The 27,215-nt window shown below is 40.2% G+C and overlaps 1 long non-coding RNA gene across 3 annotated transcripts in view; it reads right to left on the bottom strand.

The window, feature by feature from the left end:
* The window catches only part of LOC117200707 (uncharacterized), a 55,827-nt gene that overhangs the window by 17,855 nt on the left and 10,757 nt on the right, over nucleotides 1-27,215 (bottom strand). Inside the window, exons 2-5 of one of the 3 annotated variants that reach the window (XR_007479662.1) lie at nucleotides 25,929-26,056; nucleotides 21,694-21,866; nucleotides 20,803-20,948; nucleotides 16,033-16,218 (exon numbers count right to left, since the gene is read on the bottom strand). This is a non-coding gene — a long non-coding RNA (uncharacterized LOC117200707). Of the gene's footprint in view, nucleotides 1-16,032; nucleotides 16,219-18,146; nucleotides 19,382-20,802; nucleotides 20,949-21,693; nucleotides 26,057-27,215 lie in introns of those variants that run through there. The other 2 variants (XR_007479661.1, XR_004482366.2) reach the window with 2 other exon arrangements.

Genomic DNA, 27,215 nt, shown 5'->3' with positions numbered 1-27,215 from the left:
AAATTTACAGTCTACTTGTAGAGGCAAATAAATATACAAAAATGTAACCAGTGTTTGGGGACATATTTAATAATATGATAGACTGGAAAGTCAGCTCTAGGAGGGTAGGGATTTTTGCCTGTCACTGCTGGATCCTCAGCTCCTAACATAGGAACAAGCACATATTTAGTGCTCCAAAAAACATTCTGTTTTTGCGGTACACGGGCCTCTCACTGCTGTGGCCTCTCCCGCTGCGGAGCACAAGCTCCGGACACGCAGGCCCAGCAGCCATGGCTCACGGGCCCAGCCGCTCCGCGGCATGCGGGATCCTCCCGGACCGGGGCACGAACCCCTGTCCCCTGCATCGGCAGGCGGACCCCCAACCACTGCGCCACCAGGGAAGGCCCTCCAAAAAGCATTTTTTTCTGAATGAATGTGCAGCACAGGCAGTAGGTATCATGGGATTCAGGGGAAGAGACCTGTGTGAATGGAGAGGTCCTCAAAGGCACCATGGAGGAGGGGAGATGCCATATGAGCCTTAAAGTACACAGAGTTAGGCGGGCTTATTAAATGTATTGTCTTATTTATTCAGTGCCTCCTACATGCCGGGTAGTGGCAGGGAGGGGAGTGCAAAAAGCAAATCCATCGCTGATCCAGGATGACCCTGAGCGTTTCACTCAGAGGCTAAAAGCCAGCCCTGTCCGCCAAACATCGCTTAGCATTCAAGACATGTATGGAAAGGCAAAAGAGCGAAATAATCAGGAAAAAGTCAGTAGTCCGAAAGCAGATGGCGCAGTGGCAGAGAAGGAGAGGGCACAACGTTTCTTTCTCGCCTGCCATTTCCTTTCATTTCTTGCTAAACATGGTTCAGAAGTCCTGGGAAAGGAGTGGAAATGCAGACAAACAGAAACCCCGCCCGCTTTGTCACTGCGTGCGGAAGGGATTGCCTTGGCCTTTGTTTTCCAGCCTGGAGGCTGGTTACACATTAGGCACGGTCATCTGACCTTCACTGTCAGTCTAATGCTAAACCTCGCTGCCCTCTCCTCTCTTCCAACCCATTTCCAGCTGCCACCACTGCGAAGTCAACAAACACCGCCACCAACACCCACCCCTGCACACACACACAGACGTCTGAGTTCCTGAGAAATCAACTTGTTTGTTCATCATTTCTCTTGGAAATCTAAAAATCACCCTGGCGGCTATAGGCTTTGGCGAGTCAGGAGGTTAACTGCGAGGCCAGAAAAACAGACACTGGGAGGAGGTCTGAAATCTTTCCACCACCTGCTCTTTAAGTAGGAGAGCCAGCTGCCAGGTGACGGGTCTCTGATGGTGGGAATCTCACCCTTCTCACTGTTTTCGGCAGCTCAAAGTGTTATCTGGCACCTTAGTTGCATCAATTTAGTGCACATTATTATTTCATGTTGCTGGACTCATGTTTTGAAAAAAACACAAACACGTGTGTGTGTACATATATGCACATATACCTTTTGATTGCACTGCCTCTGTTGGTTGGCTTTACTCGGAAACACGGTAAATTTAGCAAGCCTCTGTGACATACAGTTAGGGCTCTGAGCTTCAGGGTCCACAGACCTTGACTGAATCCAAGTTTCTCTGTGCACTACAAGCGGTTACACCATCTACGTTCCTGTCTATGTACTGGGGGATGTCAAAACATCCCTCACAGCGTTATTCTGACAATTAGATGGGATCATCTGATGTGTTACTGTTTCTGAGGTATTGTGCATATTAATAAAAGTTAGGTGTAAGTATTCTCCTTGTTTCCCAGTCTGGAGTCTGACCTCAAATTAATCCCCTTAGTCTAGGTTTCTTTCTCATTTAGTCTAACTGTTTAGGTCGAACACCTTAGAGCAGGATTTCTCAATGTACTGACATTTCGGACCAGACAATCCTTTGTTATGGCGGCACGTCCTGTGCCTTGTATTAGCATCAGCAGCATCCCCGGCCTCCACCCACTAGACGACGGCAGTAGCAAAGTGCGTCCCCTCCCCCACCGTGACAACCAAAACTGTCTCCAGATATTGAGATATGTCCCCTTGGGGGCAAAAGCACCCCTGGTTGAGAACCACTGTGTTAGAGTCCTTCTCGACTCCTCTCTTTTTTGCACACTTTTCCACCTGATCCATCAACAAACGCTGTTACTCTAAAGATGACCCTTTCTTATTCTCTCTGCTCTTACCTCCTTCATCCAAGCCACTGACGTCTCTCTTTGGCCTTAGTCTCCTTGCCAGTCTGCTCGTCCCCTAGCCCTCACCTCCGCTCTCATTCAGTTCCAAACACAGTGACCTCCTGGTAGCCCCTGCTACACAGCAGACAGATTCCCACCTTTGCAGGGGCTGTTCCTTCTGTGGGAACTACTTTCCCTCCTGTCTTCTCCCTGTCTCACCCCTACTGCTCAGATGTTACCCTGGAGATTAGGTCTTCCCAATCCACCCCAATTTCTGATACTTCTTATCCCCTCTATTTTCTCCAGAGCATTTTTCTCCATCTAATACTGTATATTTCATTTATTTTGTTTGCCTTTCTTCCCTACAATGTCACATCCATAGGGGTAGGTCTTTTGTATGCTGAATTACTGACTGTGTTCTCCAACTCCTGACCCTCAGGAGACACTCAAATAGCAGTTAAAGGAATGCATATACGTATTATCACCATTCAAAAGTTTTAAAAAATGGGGATAAAATGGACAACATAAAATTTACCATCTTAACCATTTTTAAGTGTACAGTTCAGCAGTATTAAGTACATTCACACTGGTGTGCAATCCATCTCCAGAACACTTTTGATCTTGCAAAACTGAAACTCTCTATCCATTAAATAGTAACACCCCATTCCCCCTTCTCCCCAGTTCCTCACAACCACTATTCTTTATGAATTTGACTACCTTAGGTACCTCTTATAAGTGGAATCACATCTCTATTTGTCTTTCTGCAACTGGCTTATTTAATGTAATATCCTCAAGGTTCATCCATGTGTCAGAATTTCCCTCCTTTTAAAGGCTGAATAATATTTCATGATATGTATATATCACATTTCAAAACTTCTATTCATCTATCAATGGACAGAAATGGAATTCTGGGATCAAAGAGTAATTCTATTTTTAATCTTTTGAGGAACTGCTGTATTGTTTTCCATAGTGGTTGCACCATTACATTCTCACCAACCGTGCACAAGGATTCTGATTTTCCACCCTCTCACCAACACTTGTTATTGTCTATTTTGTTTTTCCTGTTTTTTTTTTTTTTTTTTTTTTTTGCTGTACGCGGGCCTCTCACTGTTGTGGCCTCTCCTGCTGCGGAGCACAGGTTCCGGACGCGCAGGCTCGGCGGCCATAGCTCACGGGCCCAGCCGCTCCGCGGCATGTGGGATCCTCTCAGACCGGGGCACGAACCCACACCCCCTGCATCGGCAGGCGGACTCTCAACCACTGCGCCACCAGGGAAGCCGTGTTTTGTTTTTGATGGTAACCATCTTAACTGGTATGAGGTGGTATCTCATTGTGGGTTGGATTTGCATTTCCTTAATGATTAGTGATGTGGGGCATCTTTTCATGTGTATCATTGCTGTTTTTAACCTCTAGGGCCCTCATCAAAAGAGCCTATGGCTTATCCAGGCAGTGTCACATCAATATCCATCTCTCATACCTACTGTCTGTTCTCCCTTGGGGCTTTGAATCTCTGTTGCAGACTTTACACCACTGGCTTTGGTGGTCAGTGAGGGAAGGGGCTACCCTTCTGCATTTGAGAACGAGATAGAAACCTGTGGATTAAAGTCCATTTTTGTCCTTCTCTCACTAACATCATTCTTTACGCTTCTGTAGGCAATTATCTCACAGCAAAGTTACAAGAGTAAACAATTAAATGTTCAAATTAGGACATTTATTGGTGAGACTTTCAGAAGCTCTCTGGGTGGATGACTCACTCAGCTGACTCACTTATGTAATTTTAATGTAACACTTGTCAATCAGATGTTTAACCTAGAACAAGGTTTCTTTCCCCTCTACTTCCATTTTTTTTTCTTTTCAACCTTGCAACATCTTAGCTTTAAAGAGTTATTTGCAGTCATTTACTTAATCTATCTTGTATATATGATCCACATTAATAATCCATATTTATTAGTAATTCAGTAAAATCCGGAACATGCTCATATGTATTCACTAGAAACCTAGCATAGATAAAGAATTAATGAAGAAATCTCATATCCTCATGATAAATTCTTTTCCATTTAGCATTGATGAGTTCCTCTAAGAGACTCCAAAATATTCCTCTAAGAAATATCAATTTTGGCATAGAAAATTCTGGACTGAGCTGCCCTTTGAGAGCTTCTTCCAGTCAACACTTGCTCTTTCTTTACTATGGCCTTAAGGCTGTGTTGCAACAATGACCCAGTGGTGATTATACTGTCATATGACAATATAAATGTGCACATGTCCTAAGCCTCAGGGACACAGATGACTGCCCAGAAAGTAGACGGTAACCTCATCTTTCCCTTGCTTTACTATATTCCATTTTACCTAACTTCTTCTTGAATTCCTCCTTTGGTTTCTCTATAAGCTGTTTTCTATTCTATGTGGCAGAGAGGTCCCTCCCAATTTCTTTCAGTGGTTTCTCTCCTTTTTTAACCTTTAAACATAGCTGTTCCTCAAGTCTCTTTGCTCAGTCTCCTGCTATGCCTTCTTGTCAATCCCATTCACCTCAAATTTCCATTTTCACCTCTCTTCATGAGACCCAGATCCATGCCACTGGCATGGCCTTTCCTGAGCTCCAGAAAGGAACCCCCAGCGCTGGTCAGGAATCTTGTCAAAGCCACCACCTCTCGGTAAACCCAGTCTGCCCCTATACCTCCTTTCTGCTTATTGACTTAAGTACCCTACTCATCTCAGTTTACAAAACTGAAATATCTTTTCTACTTTCATTTCTGCTGTCAACAACAAGTAGCCAGTACTTAAAGCATTTAAAGGAAAGAAAGATTATTTTGGGTTGGGGGACTCAGGGGAGGGTCCAAGGAAGAAGTGGCTTTGGGGCTGGCCTTTAAAAGATGTGGAGATTATGTCAGGTGGAGGTAAAGGATGGGGGAGAGTTTTCATAGGATGAAAGAGGCAAAGGATGGGGGAGAGTTTTCATAGGATGAAAGAGGCCATGTTTCAGGAGGAGGAGACTTAGCTGAACTGGCTAGAATGGAATGGAAGAAGAGATTAAGGTAGAAATCATGGAGAGTCATGAGTTTAGAGAAAGGAGTTTGATTTGAAGACAGAAACCCTGAGAACCCAGTAAACATTTCGCAGTTGGAGTAACATCATTTGAATTTATAATCTGTTCTGTTGTATCCCGCTTTCTACCTTCCCTGGAGAAGGGTATCCATCCTTGGGCAATCCATCTCTCCCTCTCCCGTTGCCTCTCCCCCTCCCTCCCTCTCTCCCTCCTTCTTCCCTCTCTCCCTGATTCTTCTTTGTATTCCCCAGCATGTTACCCAGCACATTGGTATTCAGTAAATGTTTGATAAATGGATAAAGAAGATAGTGGCGCATATATAAAGGAGCAGTGAGCACAGACATTAACTACAAAAAACACATGTTCCATTTAGTACTAGAATGTCTTTAGCTTTTAGGCTTTCCCTCTAACCATCCAATCCCTCATTTATCCATCCTCCTTTCTCTCACTCAGCTAACCAGTCCTGTTGACTTGTAGTGTATCAGATACAACGGACATAAAAGAATAAGGCATCAGGAAGCTACTTGTGGGAATCAACAAGACGTGTAAACAAACTCTGAAATATACTGCAAAGAAGGATTTGAGAGAAGAATGCCTAAAGTATATGGAAACACAGTGAAACGAACAACGAGTTACCTGGAATGACATGTGAGCCACACAGATCATTCACTCAAAACATGTCACCTCCTATGTGCCAGTCACATAGCTGAAGGTATCCTGTGTGAGATGTACACCCTGTTCCTAAGACCTCTTTGATTTCAGTTTGATTCATAGAAAAATACTCTCATTTATTGGGCAACTGCCAATATCCCATAAACCCTCACATAAAGCCTTTATACAGACAAAGAAACTGAGATGCAGAGAAGAGAGGTAACTTGCCCAGTTGGAGTTGGGGTTGATTTTAAAGCTCACGCTCTGGTTACTACACGATGCCTCTCAGAACAGTACAGAGAAGGATGTACAAAGTGTTATGAGAACTCAGAACAAGGGATACCTGGGGGGAAAATTAGGGAAATCTTCCTGTTAAAGATGGGGTTTTACAGCAGAAAAGCTACAGGAGGCCTGTTGTTATTTGCTCTAATGAAAAAATGTTTAATACCAAGCTCTAGTGACAGTATTTCTCACCTATCCTGATATGCACTTGAAGCAGCACATGGGTGCAATTTTACTGGTGTGTTCCATTTGAGTGCCCGAGGTTATATGTAGAAGTGATTTAGGGGTGACATTTCCAGAAGAATTTATTTGCCCCAACAAAAGTCTGTTGCATGAGGTCTCTTCTCTCCCATCCTAACCCAGTACCAAAAGTGCCAGGGGCTCAAAGTTCACTACATATTGTGAGTCAGGGCACTAAGGAAAAAAGGCTCATCTTTTTTCCTCGTCCAAGCATGGCTCAACTGGTATAAATCAATTTATTAGCACTGGGTTTGAGATCAGACATTTGAGCCTTTTGTGTACAAAAGGCAAGTCACAGTATCTCCAGCCTGAATAATTCATGTTGTTTGTAATGGCTCTTTTAAGCCTTTCTGTTAAACTTGAAGATTAGCTTTTTCTTTTTCTACTTCCTTAATCAAAGCTTATTTTGACTCAACTTTGAACAATTCCTCAAGCTGGATTGCTCCACGACTGGATTCAGTATTTTGGGCACTGGGAATCAGGTTGTCGCTGGTTCTTAGGCGTGCTGTATTATTCAGTGCCTTCGCAAATGATAAATAGGTTGAAAGCCTAGAAGGCTATTTTCTAATTTCTCAAGGGTCTCTTTACCACCTAGTTTTCTTTTCATCAAATGTTATTTACTGAGTAACTCCAATCAGCCACTTTGGTATTGCAGCTTGCTGTGATATTAGCAGATAATAAATGTCAGCATGGGGAGGGTAAGAGATCCCGGCCTCAAATGTAATAATATTGTGTGTTTGAAATTGACTCCACTTTCATCAGACTGAGTGTCACAGGGGGTGAGACCTTTACTCAGCCACCTTGATAAGATCCCAGGGGTCCCTGTTGGAATCGGTAGGATTTGCCATGTGTGCAAGAGAAGAAAAGATTTCAAAGATCTAAGAAACAAAGCAATCTCTTATTTGTCTTGGAAATCATATTATATTTTGTGTTTTACAGGCACGTACACATATTAATGTGCAGTCTATCATACTGCAGACATAGGAACAAAGATGTTAAATTAACATGTCACATAGAACCTAGCAGGAAAGAATCATTTCTACTTGGAAGGTAGGGAGATTAAAAGGGGAAGTCACAGAGGGCAAATACGTAGAAGGCAAGTCAGAGTAGCCCCTTCTACACCATAGTAACCACTGTACATCAAACCAAGCAGTCTTCCATGCTGAGCTCAAATGCAGCTCAGAATCCTTCTCAACACAGTCGGCCAGGAAGCTACTGATGATCTTGAGCTGTCATGCTAGAGAAAAATTTTAGCCATTCCTGACCTCTTAGAGTAGTTATGTCCAAATGCAGGGACCGTTATAAGCAATCCAGGAGGCGGCCTTGGAGATATTCCCTATTAAACACAATAATAAAATAATCTAAAAAAAGGGGGTCCCTGCGATTATTTCAGAATTGGCAAAATGCCATGGTTCCTGTTGCAGTGGGTCTTCCATGACAGCTCAGTGCTAGTATCTTATCTCATTAATAGCTAGTTTACTGCATTGCCAACTAGTTTACCTCATTAACAGTTATTTTGCCTCCTTAATAGCAGGCTCGCACCTGCTTTGAAGCTTTTGGCCAAGATCTCTGTGTGGGCTCTCCTGACTTCAGTAGAGGTGTCTTTGACCTTTACTCCTCAGAGCTTCTAAATTTTGTATTAGTCCCTAACTCCTATCTCACATCTTTTATACCTGAAATACAAAGAATGGTTTCTGTTTCCCTGTGTGAACTGCAGGCAAAAAAGAGACACATTTTACCATTTTATAGTCTAACAAACGCAGGTGTTTTTCTATTCTTTTGAGCTCCAAATATGATAGCTCCGCATCCAGATGTTTATTTCTCTGTGCCTTTCGGTATGACGTTTCCTAACAGTTATATAAAATCTATACTAAACACTACTGCTTCACATGTATTAAGACTTAACCTCATATAAAGATGTTTTAGCTCTCTGAGAGTTCAGGTAAGGAGTAGACAGTATCCCTGTTTTCCTTCTGACCTTGTGGTTTTCAGAATTTATGAAAAGCTGATTAAGAGAAGATTACAACTTATTTCAAACTAGTGCTAGAAGACATTTTATCATTCAAGTTAGTAATATCAAACGTCACCTTTATGGCCTCACTCAAAAAGGAATGAGGCAGAGAGAGGGACACACGTATTATCTTCAGTACTGTGGGTTTCCTCTAGCTGCTACCTGCAAATGAATGAGTGTCTGTTGTCAGCCTGGTATAAAATAACCACCTTCCCACAACTTTGTCACACTATTTTAATACGGTGTTTAATAGGGAATTAACCACCACCATCTTTCAAAGGTCTCTTCTGTTTCACAGAGAAGATCTCAGGGACTGTATCCACAATCTCTGTCCCCATATAGTTCTAGATTAGAGTTGGCCATCAAGAAGCACAAGTAATAAGATCTGGAAGATGAAAGAAAAGGAGAACTCTTTATTCCCTTAGGGTAGTGGTAGCCAGACATACAGTGTAGGAGGATGGGGCTAATCCTGATTTTCTGACGCTGGGCATTGCTCAAGCAGGCGATCCTTCCCCAGAGTATGATGGTCCTTTTGGAGGTAGATATCTTGTGTCTTAGTTCAGAACTATGATGAGGTTCCCAAGGCCTCAGGGACCACCCACAGCTATTCCTCCCAGGTCAGTCCCTCTTGGGATACAGTGTGACTCAGGCCATCACCATATGCTGTCCCAGCAACCTGCTTCCCCTTCTAAGTAGCTGGAACCCACTTCTCACCATCTCTGGCTGACACCCCAAATGGATTCTCAGTGGACTCCAGACAGATGGGAGGAACATGCAATATTTTCTCCCAGTCCGTCTTCCAGAAGGCCTCAAGAAATCCAATTTTAACAGGAGTTCTGATCACATCAGTCTTCTGCGACTTCATTAACGTCTACTGATGTTAAGATAAAACAGAAGCATGAAATAGATGACTCTTCACAATCCTGCCTCCAGCCTATCTTTCTAGCTTTACCTTTGGTCACTCACTTGTTCCTCACCAATCATCTGTCTCTGTTCCAGCTTCATGGAGCTACTGATCATCCCTGAACACCCAAATAGCAGAAGAAACTAAAATTAATGAGCATCTATGATGTGTCACTCTCTGTACCTGGACTTTGGTGTATATTTCATTTAATCTACACGATCGACAAGCGCACTGAGGCTCAAACGTGTTAAGTGGCTTTTCCAAGCCTTGAGAGCCAGGAAGTGGTGAAGCTGCTGAGCAGGGTCCAGCCTTTCTGACACACCGTGACCTCCAAGGTTCAGAGCTGCTACTGGCAAAGCCCTCCTCACAATGTTCTTTCCCACCTTTCTGCCTGGTAGAGCCCTCTGCTTTCTCAAAGCACAGGCTGGATTTTCATCTCCCCTCAACTCTTCCATGGCTACAGTCAACAGGGTTGGTCCCTTGTCTCCCTCAGAACCCAGAGCTCCTTCAATGCCTTGTTGTCACAGTTCTTATCACTTGCCATCCTTTTTACCTGCATTTGTGACCGTCTGTAATTACTAAGTGCAGGACATTTTGGGGACCAGGACTGAAGGTATATTATTCATACTGGATCCTTAGCTCTTGCACAGGGCCTGGTAAGTTTAAGATGCTCTATCCTATTTGATGGAAGGAGGGAGGGAGGGAGGGTCGGAGGGAGGGAGGGTCGGAGGGAGGGAGGGAGGAATTTCTTAGACTGTCCCACCACCATCTATGGAATGGAAAAAAAATATGCTTTGCCTGGTAGGAAAGTCTCTAACCAGTACTATCTAGTCATGCCAAATAACGGGATGCGCCATATATACATCCGGGAATAAAAGATACTAGGAATAAAAAGATGGGCTAAAATGGCCGCAAAAAATAACATTTAATGAAAATACTATTAAAAATAGTGACAAGAAGTACATCAGGCCATAATGGTTCCAAAATTGACCTGGAACATAAAATACCCTGAATTAAGTTAAAAAGCTTTAGCAGCAAAGATGAATTATTTTTATATAAGCAAAAAGATAAAATAAAGATGAGGAACCTGTGAAAATAGAAGACTAAGAGAAAGATTAACATGTAAGATCAACATGTAAGATCAAAGGTGACATCTCTAAATCTCTAGAGCTCAAATAAGTATTTTTAAAAGTGGATTATAGTGGTTATATATTATCTTTATGGTGATTGAGATTAACAAAAATCAGCAAAACTAACACAATTAGGGTCTAAAATTGTTATTTTCAGTGTTCTAATCTAGAATTAAAAGGGAAAATGAGAAAATATTTTAACAGTTGTGTATTAGAAATACAAAGTGAATAATATTAATAAGATCTCACATGAAAGGTGTGGAATAAAATCACTTCTTTCTGAGGGCTGGAGTAAAATTTGTTTATTCTCCTCAACATAACGTGAGCCATGGTTTTAACAAAATTGGTTCAGTTTTCTCTGTGTATGTTTGTATAAAATACTATACCACTGCAAAGCTAATTAATGTCAAATCGAAACACTAGAATGTAATTATTACATGGGTATCATCTAAATTTCAGTACTCTGTCTTTCCACTGCTTGCATTAAGCATAAAATAGAAACCAGCAATTCTCAGAGAAAGGCACAACTGTCAGTTTCAGAAGTTTATAAAACAGTGGTCCAGTAGTTAGAAAAAGGAAATGCTGTTGACCACAAAACAAGATCTATCTACGGAAGAACTTTAAGGTGATAATTTGTAAAGTTATTTTGCATTTAAAGAGTAAGAGAATCTAGGAAGATCATTTTAATCTTGCATATATTTAATCAGTTGATTTCAAGAATCTTCATCTTAAAAGTACCCCAGCACAGAACAGGAATATGTTTACTGAGACACAAAGTCCCTGAGCTAATTACTATAAAATGAATGAGCTTGAAATATACAAAAGAAGACATCACAGTATTTTATCCAAAGAGAGTTCAAGAGCCTTTGTATAATGAACACAGCTTCTGACCTGAAGGCACTGGAATATGTGCAAAGATTATAAAATAAGTGCATTCAGAATGGCGAGTAAACTTCTCCACTTAACTGATTTTGTTCACTAAGACTACACAAGACACTTGGTTTCAGGGGTGATGCCAACAAAACAATTACCAGGTAGTTAATGCTCCATTTTTGGAAGACATTCTGTTGCAAATTACTTCATTAGGAGTTAATTTGATGAGATCCAATCAGAACAGACTGGTTCAACAGGTCTTATTTGCAAACCTTTTTAATAAGGGATGTTGTAACACACTTTGCTATTGATATTTCACTTTAAAAATTCAGGATCTAGAGAGAAGATAATTATTTTAAATTCTAGTCACATATTCCTCTCAATATGTTCACTAAAATCCATCTTGAACACAAAATACCTACAGCTATTCTCCCTAGTAAACAAAGATTAGTGGCCGAAAAATAAGTGTTTTGAAATACAGGACGTGAAATCAGTTTGTATGATTTATGTTTCTAGAGCATTTCCAGTTTGTTCATTCAGTTCATATTTCTTGAGCACTTACTCAGGATTCAGGAACTGTGTAGGACAGAGAACAGTGCAGTGAATGACGCAAATTTCACCTCTGTTCTCAAGGAGTTTATACAGTGTAATGGGGAAGACAGATAGGAAATAATATTTGCACAAAAATATATTTCTTCCACAGAAGATGGTGAAAGAGAAAGCTCTCAAGGTTTGGAGCCAGACAAACCTGAAATCAGATCCTGCCTAGCAGTGAGCTTGTGACCACATTTTAGCATGCTTATTTTTTAGCAAAACAGGAATTGTGAAACCCGCCATAGAGAATTCTTCTCAAAACTAACTGGAATAATGTCTGGGAAAGACTGACAATTTATAGGTATACAAATCATTCTGTTTTCTCCCTTATTTGCATTCCTTATTCCTTGATATTCCATTCACCTAATACTGGCCATAAAAATCTGACAGCGAAAAACCCTTTTCCTCTATTAAATTTAACAAGTTATTTAATAAAAAATTCACTTCAAAACAAAAGCTAAAATAATTTTGTTAGTTAATGAAGAAGTTATCTCTATTGAGGATAAGTGTATATGGAATTTTGTTATCAAGTTCCTAGCCTATTCTCAGTGTTCATCCAATTTCCTTACAATTTAAAACATAAAAAAAAAAAGGAGTAACATTTTTACTGCCTTAGGGAAAACTAGATTTTATTTTCAAAACAACAAAGCTCACAGAAAGCAAAGAATAAAGTACACACGCTCTAAGCTATTTCCTCTTAGGTATAAGAAAACCAAGTTCATGGAATTAAAATCAAACGCAGTTAAGGCAATTATCAGTAGTTTATAGAATAACACAATTTTTTTGCTTACCGGGGTTGTTGGGTAAAATATTAATCTTCAATGGAAGCGTTCATGCATATTAAAATTTATTTAGGGTTTTTCTTTTAACTATATTTTTAAGACACTAGGTAGAAGACTTGATCTTGTATGTGACGTTATGAAGAATGACAACCATACTGTTCATGTACCGATGGTGCTTTTTTAAACCCTGTAGATTTAACTCTGAGTATCTGAATTTATTATAGTTCATTTTAATATGACCTTCCTTGGAAGGTTTAGCATTTTGCTTATCATCTAAAATTCCGATGAGGAAAAGAATCTTGCTGCCTCTTCTACTTGACACGTAAAAAAAAAAGAAAACAGATATCATAACTTCAGATTAATAGCACCTTGCTGTACGAAGGGAACTTCAACCAAATTCCCTTATTATACTGATGAGAAAACTCAGGTGGTTTAAGGTCCTATTTCAAATAAGTATCAGAATCCAGATTGGAATGCGGCCTATGTGTGCGTGCGTGCGTGTACCCGTGCAGGGATGGGGGGGTAGGGTCCACACGTGCCTGCAACCTTGTGTTTCCCTCTATATTGAGGGCAAATTAAACTCTTCAAAATGTCTGCTTTACTTAAGGTTGGAAAGGAGAATTTTACTATTTATCTCAAAGTAGTTTTGAATCCAAGTTTTAGAGTTCACACATGTGCCTCCAGCATTCCATGACCATTTTAAAATGTTATATAATTTTCATTATTTTCAAACAATAAGGAACAAATCACATGAACTAAATGTATTAGACACCAGAGTTTAACACATTCAAAACATCTCACAGACAAATATTTGCTGCTTAGTTAACTTGCTTTTCGGGAGAACTTGGAATAAAGCATGGGCACAAAGCAAATGACACCAGGGACCACGGAGGTAATGTGAGGCACTAAAGGCAGTCAGGAGGCAGCTGCACCTCATCCAGGCAGCTGATTGTTGCTTGAGGAAACACTGAGCCCATGTTGGCCACATCCTAATTCTCTCCAGTCAAGCACAGACTCCATGTCTTCAGGAAATTATGAAAACAGACCAAAAAAGTAACTAGTTAAGGATCCAACCAGTGACTGGCTTCATCATCACCTGCTCTAATTCACTGAGTTACTAACGATAAGGTGAAAGGGCAAGTCAAACGAAAGAGAACATAACGATCCAGAACCTCCTGGGAATGAATGCACTGCCCTCATTTAAATGTTTCATCACCACCTGCAAGTACTGAAGTCAAAAAAGTTCAATCTGCATCTGTCAAGTAGAGATTAACAATACCGCCTCATAGGATTGAGTGCAAATTAAAGGAGATAATACACACCGATACTATGGCAGGGTGCCACGCATCCAGTAAACCTCTCTTATTATCAATACTACCATCATCATTTATTTGGGGACTGTTTCTTTAGGGCCATGCTGAATTGAGGCAGTGCATGCAATAACCCCATATAGCAAACAGGTGAATGCATTCTATAAGAAAAAACTAATCCCAAATAAATTCATATATATTTTTGTCTTTTAATACAAATATATCAAAGGGTTCTATAAAACGATTTATCTTCAATGTACTTATAAGTTAAAAATTACCGTTCTTATAAATACAATGCGCACCTAATAAAAATCACAATATATCCACAGGAAGAGAAATAATTACACGATGACATTTCCCCAACACAGATTGAATATCCTTTCCAGCTGTAGTCATTTATGTAGTACTCAGCATAATCTGCCGGAATCCTTGAAACTACAACTGCTGTTGGTCCTCCTAGAATCTAGGAAGGCTATCATTTTTAGATTAACTTTCTGGAGACATATGCATGTGGTTTTAAAATTTTCTTCAACATCAAATTTTAATAATTTGGGAAGCTTTTCTTCCCCACCCCCAGACTACAGATAACCATCTGTTTCAATAAAGTTGTTCAATAAAATTGTTTCCACTTGTAAGAAGTGACATTTGTTAACATTCGAAGATCAACAGCCCATTAGGATTTTCTGTTTCAACCAGACTCTCAAACCCATTGTGCTCTGTGGGGTAACCAGAAAAGGCACTAGCATATTTCAAGGAGTTTATAGCCAAGACAGGAAAGTGAGGTGAAAATTCCAAAGATATCTTTAAAGCTACTATAAATGTAAGCTTGTGCATAAAATAGTTCATTGTAATAGTAAGTTAACTGAACCAATTTAAAACGACTTTGAAAAAATGGATTCAAATATAAGGACTTATATAGTGCTTTTGCTATTTACATTCCAACACATTTGTAACTTTATAGGCATAGTTCCTGAATAAATACGAATAAGTAACAGTAATCATATAGAGATAAACCTTTTCTTTTGCAAAGCTCAAATGTCAAGGAAACAAGCCTCCGGAAACCTGCATAACACACACAACACTCAGAAGCTAGGGGAGACTCCAGGAAAATAAAACCGGGAAGTTAAGGGCTCTTCTGTATCTGTACACAGGAACAACAGCTATATTCTCATTATTTCTCCCAAGGAAGCTCTAAAGTGCAGAGCATCATCTTTTTCCTCAGAATGTTCACTAAACCCGGTTTCTAAGACTGAAGGCCAAAGTTCAAAAATTGCTCTGGAGCTTTCCAACTTCATTTTTGTCAAACCAAATACTTATCGTATAAAAAGGACCGATTTCTGAGAAGCCAGACGACAGGGACCACAGGCGAGATTCTACTAAAGGAGCCTGCATCGTATCGTCAAAGGGCTGACTCAAAAACTGAAATTGATTCCAAGAAGTTCATATTCATACAAATATATCTGAAACCCACCTCGGTTTACTTTTATTTCTCCACGCACTGGAGTATCAAAACTCATCTTCCGAAAGATCAAGACGTTGCCAAATTTCAAAAGAAGTGAAAAGCACCGGGAGATGACTAGCCTTTCATGTACCACAAAGAATACACCTTGCAACACATAACTGGATTCTTAGCCCACAGAAGAGAGAATAACATCAAAAAAAGCGCGACCTTTCATCGCGAGCAGCGCTACATGGCAGAAGACAGTCGGGTAGGCGGCCAGGCTCTCCCGCCAGCTCTCATCCGAGCTGAGGCCTCACCCTCACCTTCTCTTTGGTCTCAAAGACAAGCCTTTCAGCTGACCAGAGTTCCAGCAGCGGCCTCTTCACCAACGGGACACTGCTGTGAGCTAAAGAGTACTCTTGGCAACTTTCATTGCATCTTATTCGGCTGGTGGGGATTAAGCCAGCAGTGAGGGGACCTAGCCAGACCGCCCTTTTCCTCCGTCTAGCACATCACGTGTCACCACACAGGGCCGCCTCAGTAAGAGGAACACACCCAGAGAGCAGTTGGGGTCCCCTTCCCCCCTAAAAAACGCTGAATTACTTACAAATGCAGAATCTCCGGAGGAAGAGTGGAGACGGTTCCTGCTCTCTGGAACGCCGCCTGCTGGAATGGGCTTCAGCTGAAACCTCTTTGAGACGCTTGATTGGAAGGCGCACGTGGGGGAGGCGCGCGGGTGCGGTGTGTGCTGGGATGGTATTGTTGGGATCAGCTTTTGGCGGTGGTCACAAACCTGGAAGATGTTTTTCTAGGCATCAAGCTTCAGTAGCCACCCAAGTCCTCTAAGCCTCATTTTCTTTGTTTCAAAAATGAGGATAATAACATTACCTATTTAAAGGGTTGTTGTGAGGAGTAAACGAGAGAGGTGACCGTGAAAAGCGCTTTGTCAATAACGTGCTCAATAAATGTGAACTCTGGGTGTGCCCACCATCCAATGCCACAGGGAATGCGAGGGGTTGACAAAACAAGGACCCACCAACATTATCATCCTTATTGTTATTAACATTCTCTTCGTGTCCTCTGTGCTTCATCTAAACCAGCTGACTTGGCGCTTTTGCCGGCACGCCCTGTAATTTCTCCCCTCTCTTCAGAATCCACAGCTCTTGCTAGGGAGTCACATAGGGTGAGGCTGAAATCTGCCTCTGCCGTTTACCAGCTATGTAACTTCGGGCAACTGGTTTCATTTCTCTGAGCCTCGATTTCCCCACAGGAAAAACAAGGATAGTAAGAGCATTTCTCTCCATAGGTTATTTATGAGCATGGGATGCCATACGGTCTGATGCAGAGTAAGAATTCACCAGACATTCTTAGTAATAAAAATTAGTATCAGTATTCACTTTGCTTGGCATATCCTCTCCATCTAAAACCTACTCTTTCTTTAAGGCTCAGTTTAAAAATCTCTTCCACTTGTCCACACATCTAGTCTCTCATGTAACATATATTTTTATGTCTCTTTCATGCTCTTGGGGATTAAGAAATGACTTGGACTTAGCTCCTGGTATCAAGGAGCTCCTAGCATGGGAGCCGAAACAAGTCAAGTGGACATTGCTCTTCGTGTATTGTAGTGTTAAGTGGCCAAAGAAGCATTCATTTTACAGGTGGTGTTAATTTCACACAGGAAGAATCTAGGAAGGGAGACGATGTGTACCATTGTGATGAGAAGCATGGAGTGCTGTGTTAGATCTGAGTTAAATCTCCACCTTGCCGCTTGTCAGCTAGCTCACTTTGGATGAATTACAATATTCTCTCTGAACGTCACTTTATGCTTCTGTAATATAGGGATAACTGTAGAACTTACATGATCGAGCGTGAAGATTAATACGAAGATCCACTTAAAATGCTACAGGAATTTTAATAAAGGTTAGCTATTATTAGTAGTAGTGGTATTAACACAGGTAATATCATCATCAAGACTTAGTGATGGAGATACTGAATATGGTTCTTGAATTATGAGGTGGATTGGAATACAAGGCTGGGGAAAGGAAATGAGGCAAGAAGAAAAACTTGGAAGTGAGAAAGCAGGGTAAGTTTGCAGGCATCTGAGAGAGGCTCACTTTGGCCTCCTCAAACACTGAAATGTGTTGTTAGGGTGACCACCTGTCCTCGTTTGCCTGGGACTGAGGTGCTCTCCAGGGAAGCAGGACTCTCAATACTAACATGGGTAAGTCCTGGGAAAACCAGGATGAATTGATGACCCCACACTTAGAGGATGGTGGCCTAGCAAACCAGGGTCTTCAAGGCCATGTCAAGGGGTTTTCGCTGTATTTGTAGGCAACAGGGAGCTCTTGAAAGTTCTTGAGTAGGGGAGTAACTGTTCAGAAGTGTGTTTCGGTCAGTCTACAAAATGAAGTCTTTATCTCCTCTCCCTTACCAAATCAGTCTCCTCATGGCTCCTCCCACAGTCCTTTATTTGTCTGCCTTCTAGCATTTATCACGTTATCTGTATTAAAGATCTGTGTGTGTGTGCATCCTCATAATTTTACAATGTGATCTCCTTGATATCAAGTTTGGATCTTCACGTTATCTTATATGTAAGCTCAGCATGTATTCAGTTGAATTGATTAAAACCTATGACTCTGTACAGTATTAATCGACATTTACTATTCGTCTCAGTTCAAAATTGAACATCAGTTTTCTGTGTGCTTAGTAATTATTCTTCTGGTGACACATAAGGTCAGTCTACTAAAACATTGATTGGCAAATCTGCACACACAATAATCCTCTGTAAAATGTAAAGGAGCATTCTTCCCCTCTCTGTTAAAATTTTGAAATGAAGAAGTTTTTCTTATTCATTAATTTATTCATTCATTCAACCAGCAAATGCATCTTAGTGTACTATGTGTTGGTTCCTAGCCTGTGGCCTCAGATACAAATAAGGAATTGGGGTTCCCCACCTTATTAAGTAGCCAGTTAAATCCCTATAAGGCAGAGCAACACAGTAGAGTTTATGTGCACAGTTCAAGTCAGCTTAAGGTCATTTTTAAATGCTTGACCACCCTCATGGAAAGGCCTGTTTTAAGTACTGCCAAATCAACAAATCAAGGAAAAAGCATTAATTTATTTCTATGCATAAGGAACTGTGGAGGAAACCAAGATATACTAGCCAGTGAGATACTATAGCAAGGCAGCTTTAGAACACAGGTTCTAGGGTCAGAAAGACATGGATTCATATTACAGCTCTGCATCCCACTTACTTACCTTTGACATGATATTAACCACTCTAATCCTCAGTTTCTTCACATTCAAAATGGGAACAAAATAGTATCTGCCTCATAGGGTTGTGAGAAGAATAAAACGAGATTGCTCATGTGAGGCACTTAGCGCTGTGAATACGTTTTATGCAAGGAATATGTTCCTCAAGCCCTCAGATCATCTAAGACTGACCCAGGTAAAGGATGGAGGGCATTTCTATCTACTGGCCACAGAGGGGCTTCCTTGTAGCTAGTTCATTCATTCATTCACACAGTTTATAATCACTTGGCTGACCATGCTTTGAAATTATGGGATTCTTGACACATTTTGGGTTGGGTTGGGTTTAGTTCCTGGGACGCAGACTCTGGGTGGAGATGAGCATTTGAGAGGTTTGTTAAGGAATGGTGTCGGAACCAATACTTACAAGAAGGGAAGGATGCTGTTTTAAGAAGTCCCCAATCAACCCTCCAGGATGCTCTGAAGCTGAGATGGCTCTTCTAGGTCGTCCAATGTTGGGGCTTTCATTCCCCTGTTGTAACCAGTCCTTGGAGGGAAGGGCGTATGGTCTTCGGTAGGGCAGCTCTCTTCAGATGAGGTGATCTCCAGAGAGACACTGATCTGAGGTCTGTCAGCCCATTTCACTCCCAGCAAGCGGGTGAATTAAGGCCTGAAGTGGGGATCTCGGCAGTGTAGCAGCCCATCCACTACAGGAGTGATTGCCATGATTTCAGATGTTGTACAGTAAGTGAAAGGTTATGTTTTTAAGTGACATAATTTCAAAACTATATACATTGCTACCTTACTGTGTGTGTTCCCTGTTACTACTATTATGTTACTTTTAGCTACTTCTTAATTTCTTATCTACTTTCGGTGTCTATCTTGTAGCAGTTTGGTGAAGACTAAAAATCACATAATGTATGTACGGTACTTTGCAAAGTTCCTGGCATGAAGCAAATGTCTGGTATGTGTTAGCTGTTTTTTTTTTTTTAATTTTATTAAGAGAAGGTCTAGGAATATACAAGGACTCAGTAATAAGCGGAGAAAAGGAAACTATGTTAGAATTCTAAAACTTACAGACTGACTTAAAGCACTGAGCATGTCACTGGCAAAGTTTACATTATGGTATGTGACTAGTGGGTGTCTTGGTCTAGACTTATGTCAACCTTAAATAAAGGTTTGGGTTTTGGCACCTAGTAGGAAGTCTCGGCCAGACTGAACATTCTTCACTCCCTCTTATGAGAAGGTAATTTGAGAATGTTAGAATGACACTCTTGTCCATTTGGGGAATGAACATGGAAATAATGATAACAGGGAAGGGATAGAACCAAGATCTAATAAAGGATCTAAATTCAAGATACAGGGTATTTCTCTCTCAACTAGGTCATCATACCATTTTTTGCTTCATCTTAATTATCTCACTTGAATCCTTAGAACATGTGTTTCTCTTAGGCAGCGACCAAAATTCTGTAACTGCTTTTTAATTTACTGAACATAGTAACAGCACTAATGGACAGAATGATGATCTCCCTTTTGACTCTCTTAGTAAGGGGCATGGTTATTTTCTTTAAGTATATTTCACGTACCTATTTGTAAAGGTGACTTCAAAACAAAGCCTTTCGACTGTTGTCTTACTCCTACCCCCACTCCTAAAATAGGGTTCAAATGCTTATTTGGGGATCCGGAACCATGTCCTATTCTGATTTTGTTTCATTTTATTCTGTTTTGTTTTTACCTCCACAAGTACCTAGAGCAGTGCCTAGAATGCAGTGCGTGCTCAATAAAAATTTGTTGAATGAATGAATGAATTGCAGAGCTGGGAAAGACACAGAGATGACACAGTCCTCATTTTAGAATCCTGTTCAGACAGATGGAGCCATATGTGGGAGGCTGCTGAGCTCTTTCAGTCAGAGCAAGGACCCAGGTCTCGGAACTTTCCACTGCAACACATTTCTGCATTTTGTACTCTGAGAAGCCAAGGAAATCTGCTCACAGCATTGCTGGAAAGTTATGCCCACCCAGGGCATTCCTTTTCTTAGAGCTATTTGCTTCTCCAAATCTAGATGTAAAACAGAGCACGCTTTCCTCATTCCAAGCCCATAAAATAATGTTATCACGTCGCAATTACCTTCACGCCTTTTTTTCTTTCATATCTTTGGGAATCCTCCTTTTCTTTGTAGGATGTGTCAGATGACTTCTTTGATCATTCCTCGTAGTTCTGAGGTTCCTCTTAATTATCTAATTAATTCCACAAATTTGGAATAGATCTAGATCCTACATTAGAAAGAGAAATGAGGACAAGAACAAGTTTAAGAGACGTAAATCTTTAGGAAAATTATTCTAAAAATCTATATACTCATCTTCAATATAGAAAAATAGTTTTTGAAAATCTATGATCTCACCACCCTAACACAGGAATAATAATAGCATTCTGGTGAGTTTATTCACAGTATTTTTATCTTAGACATATTTTCCCATGGTTATTATCAGAGTGCACTGCACTAACATCTGCAAATTCGACTTATCTACTCAACATTATATGATTAGCATTTCCATTTTTTAAGTTAACCTTTATATAATGTTCACTGGTTGTACAATGTTCCCTTACAGGCCCGCATCACAACTGACTTAATAGTTTTTCTAAAGGTGGACATGAATGCTTTTTTCCAGTCATTTGATATTATCAATCGAGTAGGAATGAGTATGTGGTGTCACATAGCTTTTCCATGTTTTGGGGATCAACTAATGCTCTCTAACCCAGAGTTTCTCAATCTCCAGCACTTTTGACATTTGGGACCAGATAATTCTTTGCTGTGGGAGGCTGTCCTGAGCATGGTGGTGTTACCTGAAAACTGGGTTCACCTCTTGGTGGGTGTCGAGCCCCCAAAAGACACAACCAAGCCAAAGAGTGGGAGAAGGAGGATTTATTGCTTGCAGCAAGAAAGGAGAACACTGGGGACCCTTCCCAAGCAGGGTCTCTCCAAACAGCAAAATTCAGGAAGATTTAAGTTAAGGATACCTGCATGTTCATGAAGGAGCCTGAGCTGAGAAGAATTGAGCATAGAATTAGGGCAAAGGTCAACAGAGTCCACGCTTTAGTTGATTGGAGTCAGGAGGGTCAGAAAAGGTCAACATCGTCATCCCTTTGGTTCCAATTGATCTAGTGGTTGAGCACCTGAGGGGGTTTAAATTCTGCAAAACAGCTCAAAAATGTAATCTTTACCATTGGGGGGAAAAAAACCTGGGAGTCTTTATTATCTGATTTATTATCTTTGCTATTGTTCCTTCTCTTGCCCTTGACCCTTCAGGTCATTATTACTGAGACCTATTCAAGGACAACCATTGTGGGCAGGCTTAGATCACAAATGGCTTAGGCCTAAAATGGCCTCTCTTACGTCAGAAAGCTATATCTGGTTCTTTTCCTCTGGAGACTCCCTACCCTGTCTGCTTAGAGTCAGATATTTAGCAGCATCCCTGGCCTTCGTCTACTAGATGCCAGCAGCACTCCCTAGTAATTACTTTAAATCTAGAAGAACTAAACTGTTCTAAATTAAAGTTTTTCAGATTATTAAAATAATATAAAATATTAAAAATTTACATAAAATTATATAAAAATATTATATTAAAACATTAAATATAATATTTAATATATAATATTTAACTATATAAATATTATATTAACTTAATTTTTAAAATATTTTAGAATGCCCTATTTATATTAAAAATATGTACCAACTTAAATATAAGGAAAGAAAGAAAAAGACCATGTAAACACTAGTTAAAAAGAAACCCATGTGGGTTTCCTTGGTGGTGCAGTGGTTGGGAATCTTCTGCCCATGCGGGGCACACGGTCTGGGAAGATCCCACATGCCGCGGAGCAACAAAGCCCATGCTCCACAACTTCTGAGCTTGAGCTCTAGAGCCTTTGTGCCACAACTACTGAGCCCACGTGCCAGAGCCCGTGCCGTGCAACAAGAGAAGCCACCGCAATGAGAAGCCCGCCCACTGCAACTTAGTCCCCGCTCACCGCAACTAGAGAAAGCCCACGCACAGCAACAAAGATGCAAGCAGCCAAAAATAAATAAATAAAATAAACTTATTTTAAAAAAAAAGAAACCCATGTGGCTTTCTTAATATCCAACAAAATAGACTTTAACACGAAATACTAAAAAGTTCATACTAAAACATGGAATGTCACTTTGTAATGAAAAAAGTTGAATTTTCTGGAAAGATAAAATAATTAACTAGTATGTACCCACAAATATGGCAAAAGACATATCAATCAAATTTATTAAAAATATTTGTTATAAATCTATTCAAGCTTTCATATACATATAATATATATACGTATATGTTGACAAAAAATTAATCGATTGATCTAAGAAAGGAATGGAAAATTTTATACAAGCCAAATTTGAGGATTATAATCCAGGAAGAACATCTCAGAAAGCTCTGAGAACTGTTCCACCTGTTAGGAGTCAAGGCACAGTTATATGTTTTTCGAGACAGAGGACTATACGTTGCATATAATTGACAGTTTACACAATCCAGATCTAAGCACCATGTGACCCCTTATGAGATCAAGAAGGAATATTATCTTTCAGGAGTCATTTTACTGATACTAGGAGAATACTGGTCTTTATGGTTGAGCAGCTCCCAGTGGGGCAGGTTTGGTTGATGCATGGTACAGGTGCACAATGCAGTTGGGGGAGAGAGGAGGCCAAAGGGCACAGAAGAGTTTTTTGTTTAAATTTTTCTTGTCTTGACATAAAATATGAGTTATAGCTCACATATATCATTGATACATATAATTAACGTGTATATTTCAGTAGGACAAAACATTGGGGTAATTCGGTGACAAAGTATGACCAAATAGAAGAGACTATTTCAATTAGGTGTTTAAACTTCTTGCTTAATCTATGCCTAAACCCACTGAATTCATCTGATTACTCTGTGTGGCAAGTGAAAATGCAACGGAAGTTTTACATGGATGGAAAATAATCACTCGCCATCTCCCTCTACGAGGATTAGGTCGCTGGCCACTGTAGTCACTGACATTCAACACACCCTAACGGGGTTCAGGGTGGAGATCAGGAACGAGACACTCTGTGCTCTGGGAAAAACTGGCAGAACAGGCCTTCAGACAGTTAGATATTTTTCAGGAGATTTTATGAGCCCAAATTATTGCATCTTCTCATATCTAGAAAAGCACTAAAATCATTAATGGAGACCTCTGCTCCTTTGGAGTAGCAGCAAACTTCTTGTGACCAGCAGTAACCTATCAAAGTGTGTGCTTGACTGCACGTACCCCCCTTCACTAAAATAACATGTATACTGACCTTCCCTCTTACCTCTTTGGAGCCGTTCCTCAGAGATATCTGAGAGGCTGTCTCCCAGGCTATAGTCCTCATTTTGCCCCAAATAAAACATAACTCACAGCTCTTATGTTGTGTTTTGTTTTTTGTTTCTTTCCCCCAGTTGACAATATATGACCTCATTCCTTAATCTATCCATCCATTTCAGACCATTATCCATTAGGTAGAGTCAGGACCAATTCAATGGCAGCTTCAGAGATGTAGGGAAGGTTGAAATTGGGTTGGAAGATATACTGATAAGTTGCATAGTTCAGTGTAATATAAAACATAACATGAAAACCACTTCAATCATAAACTGAGAATCTTATAGTAATTAAAATCATTTTCTTAAGAAATCATTTAGAAATTTTTGAAAGATGTTTATTGCTGTTATCTTTAATACTCCTTTTTTCCCCTCTAGTACAAGAAATATGCATAGAATTGACAATTCTTAGAATAACATGGAGATATTCAGCGTTCTTATGAGATTTAGCATACAGTGTTATTCTTCCTATGTAGCCAAACTGTGTTATGTTTTTCTAAAGTGAAAGTGTTAAAATATACTGTGGCGTGATTTTAGTTTATATTGTAATTTTATTTATCACCATCTTCTTGGTAATACAGTATAGCAAAAGATTCAAAAGATAAAACTGTTCCTACCTTTCTGTACTGGCTGATATACGTGTGTACATGTGTAATATCCTATGCAAGTCACCCCTTTTGCACGTAATATAATAGTTTTAGTTTTAACTTTTTTTAAAAAATGAGAGTAGTATTTACATATAACCTACACACATCCTCCCGTATACTTTTTTTTAAAAAAATATTTATTTATTTATTTACTTATTTGGCTGCACCGGGTCTTAGTTGCGGCACAAGGGATCTTCGTTGCTGGCATACGGGGTCTTTTAAAGAGCCCACATGGAAGAAGCCGCATAGCACAGAGAGATCAGCTTGGAGATTTGTGACCACCTAGAGGGGTGGGATAGGGAGGGTGGGAGGGAGGGAGACGCAAGAGGGAAGAGCAATGGGGACATATGTATATGTGTAACTGATTCACTTTGTTATAAAGCAGAAACTAACATTCCATTGTAAAGCAATTATACTGAGATAAAGATGTTAAATAAATAAAGAGCCCACATGTGCAATTAATTTTCTTTTATTACTGAAGTCTACAGAACATTAGTTCACATTAGCAAGGTATATTATGTTCTGAATAATTATATCCCTGGTGGTCCAGTGGGTAAGACTGTGTGCTCCCAATGCAGGGGACCCGGGTTTGATCCCTCGTCGGGGAACTAGATCCTGCATGCATGCCGCAACTAAGAGTCTGCATGCTGCAACTAAGAAGTGTGCATGCCACAGCTAAAGATCCTGCATGTCACAACGAAGATACTGTGTGTTGCAACTAAGACCCAGCACAGCCTAAATAAATAAATAAATAAATATTACATAATTATAGCCATATGTTATCACTTGCACATTATTTTGAATTTATCTGCTTTGTCACTGTGTCCTCACATGGAGGGGAGAAAGAGAGTAAGCTCTCTGGTGTCTCTTATTATAAGGGCACTAGTCCCATCATGAGGGCCCCACTCTCATGAACGTACCTAAACCTGATTACCTTCCAAAGGCCCCATTCTCCACATACCATCATACTGGGGGGGAAGGGCTTTGACATAGGAATTTTGGGAAGACGCAGCTCAGTCCGAAGCAGCAATCAACAAGGAGGTCTCCAAGGTACGATCCACTACAATGAACTATTAGGTCTCATAAGCACTGAGTGCCACGGAAGCATTTTTTTTCTCTCAGCACAATCTGGGACTAGTTAGCCAAGCAGCTTAGAGCTCAGTGCTGATGAATCAGCCAACTCAGACTAAGTCATTATGAAAAAGCATACCTTTATTGTCACCGTCCTGATTATGCCCCTCTCTCCTTCTTTCTTTTTCTTTTTTGGTAACCAGAGGCATCAGCTGACATTGTGTGGCTAAATCTGGAATCATGCATCATCACTGATGGAAAAACACCCTGAGGAGAGAAGTATCATCCACCTCATTTAACAAAGATGTAAATAGTGCGTTCCATCATATCCAAATACCCTTTCCTAATGACTCACGCTACAACCTTATGTCCACCACATTTTCTTTAAGGAAAAATTCAAAACAATTTTTATTGCCATCTCATTTTAAGATTTCATACTTTGATAGTAGAACCTCCTTCTTTCTACTACCTCACATATCAGGGGTTTTCTTTGTTTGTTTGCTTGTTTGTTTTTACTTTTCTATTTGAAAAAGTGTGAATCTGCAAGAGTAGAACAGTAAATTCCCATAAATGCTTCACTTTGATTCACCAAAACGATAACATTTTGCCACTTCTGCTTTATTCCTGTGGGTGCATACATTTATTTATTTATTTATTTTTAATTTAAGTATAGTTGATTTATAATGGCATGTTAGTTTCAGGTATACAGTACACTGATTCAGATATATATATATATATATATATATATACATATATATATATGTATATATATACTTTTTCAGATTCTTTTCCCTTATAGGTTATTACAAAATACTGAGTATAGTTCCCTGTGCTATACTGTAGGTCCTTGCTGTATGTGTATACTTTTATACTGATTATTTATGCCAAACCATTTGAAAATATGTTGCAGGAATCATGAACCTTCAACCTATATTCTCTTAGAACAAAGGCTTGAACCTATATTCTGAAGACTTGAACTTATATTCTCTTAGAACAAAAGCATTTACTCAATAAACAGAACCCAGAGGATGAAAGGAAGAAAATGCTGATCTTCACCAAGGACAGGTGTGAAAGGTACCAAATTTTTAATGAAGAATTTACAGAGCAATTAAATTTCCCCTGTGACTGCAGGAACCCGGTAACTAAAGGGATTCCAAACTGAGTTTAGGCCTGCTCCTTTGACCTGAATCATTAAGAAAGTGTTTGGGGGACTTCCCCGGTGGCGCAGTAGTTAGGAATCCGCCTACCAAATGCAGAGGACACGGGTTCCAGCCCTGGTCCGGGAAGATCCCACATGCCGCAGAGCAACTAATCCCGTGCGCCACAACTACTGAGCCTGCGCGCTACAGCCTGCGAGCCACAACTGCTGGGCCCGTGTGCCACAACTACTGAATCTTGTGAGCCTAGAGCCCGTGCTCTGCAACAA

The sequence above is a fragment of the Orcinus orca genome, chromosome 10 (genome assembly GCF_937001465.1).
Source record: "Orcinus orca chromosome 10, mOrcOrc1.1, whole genome shotgun sequence".
Taxonomy (NCBI): domain Eukaryota; kingdom Metazoa; phylum Chordata; class Mammalia; order Artiodactyla; family Delphinidae; genus Orcinus; species Orcinus orca.
Note: the sequence above shows the minus strand (reverse complement) of the source record. Positions and strands in the feature narration are given on the sequence as shown.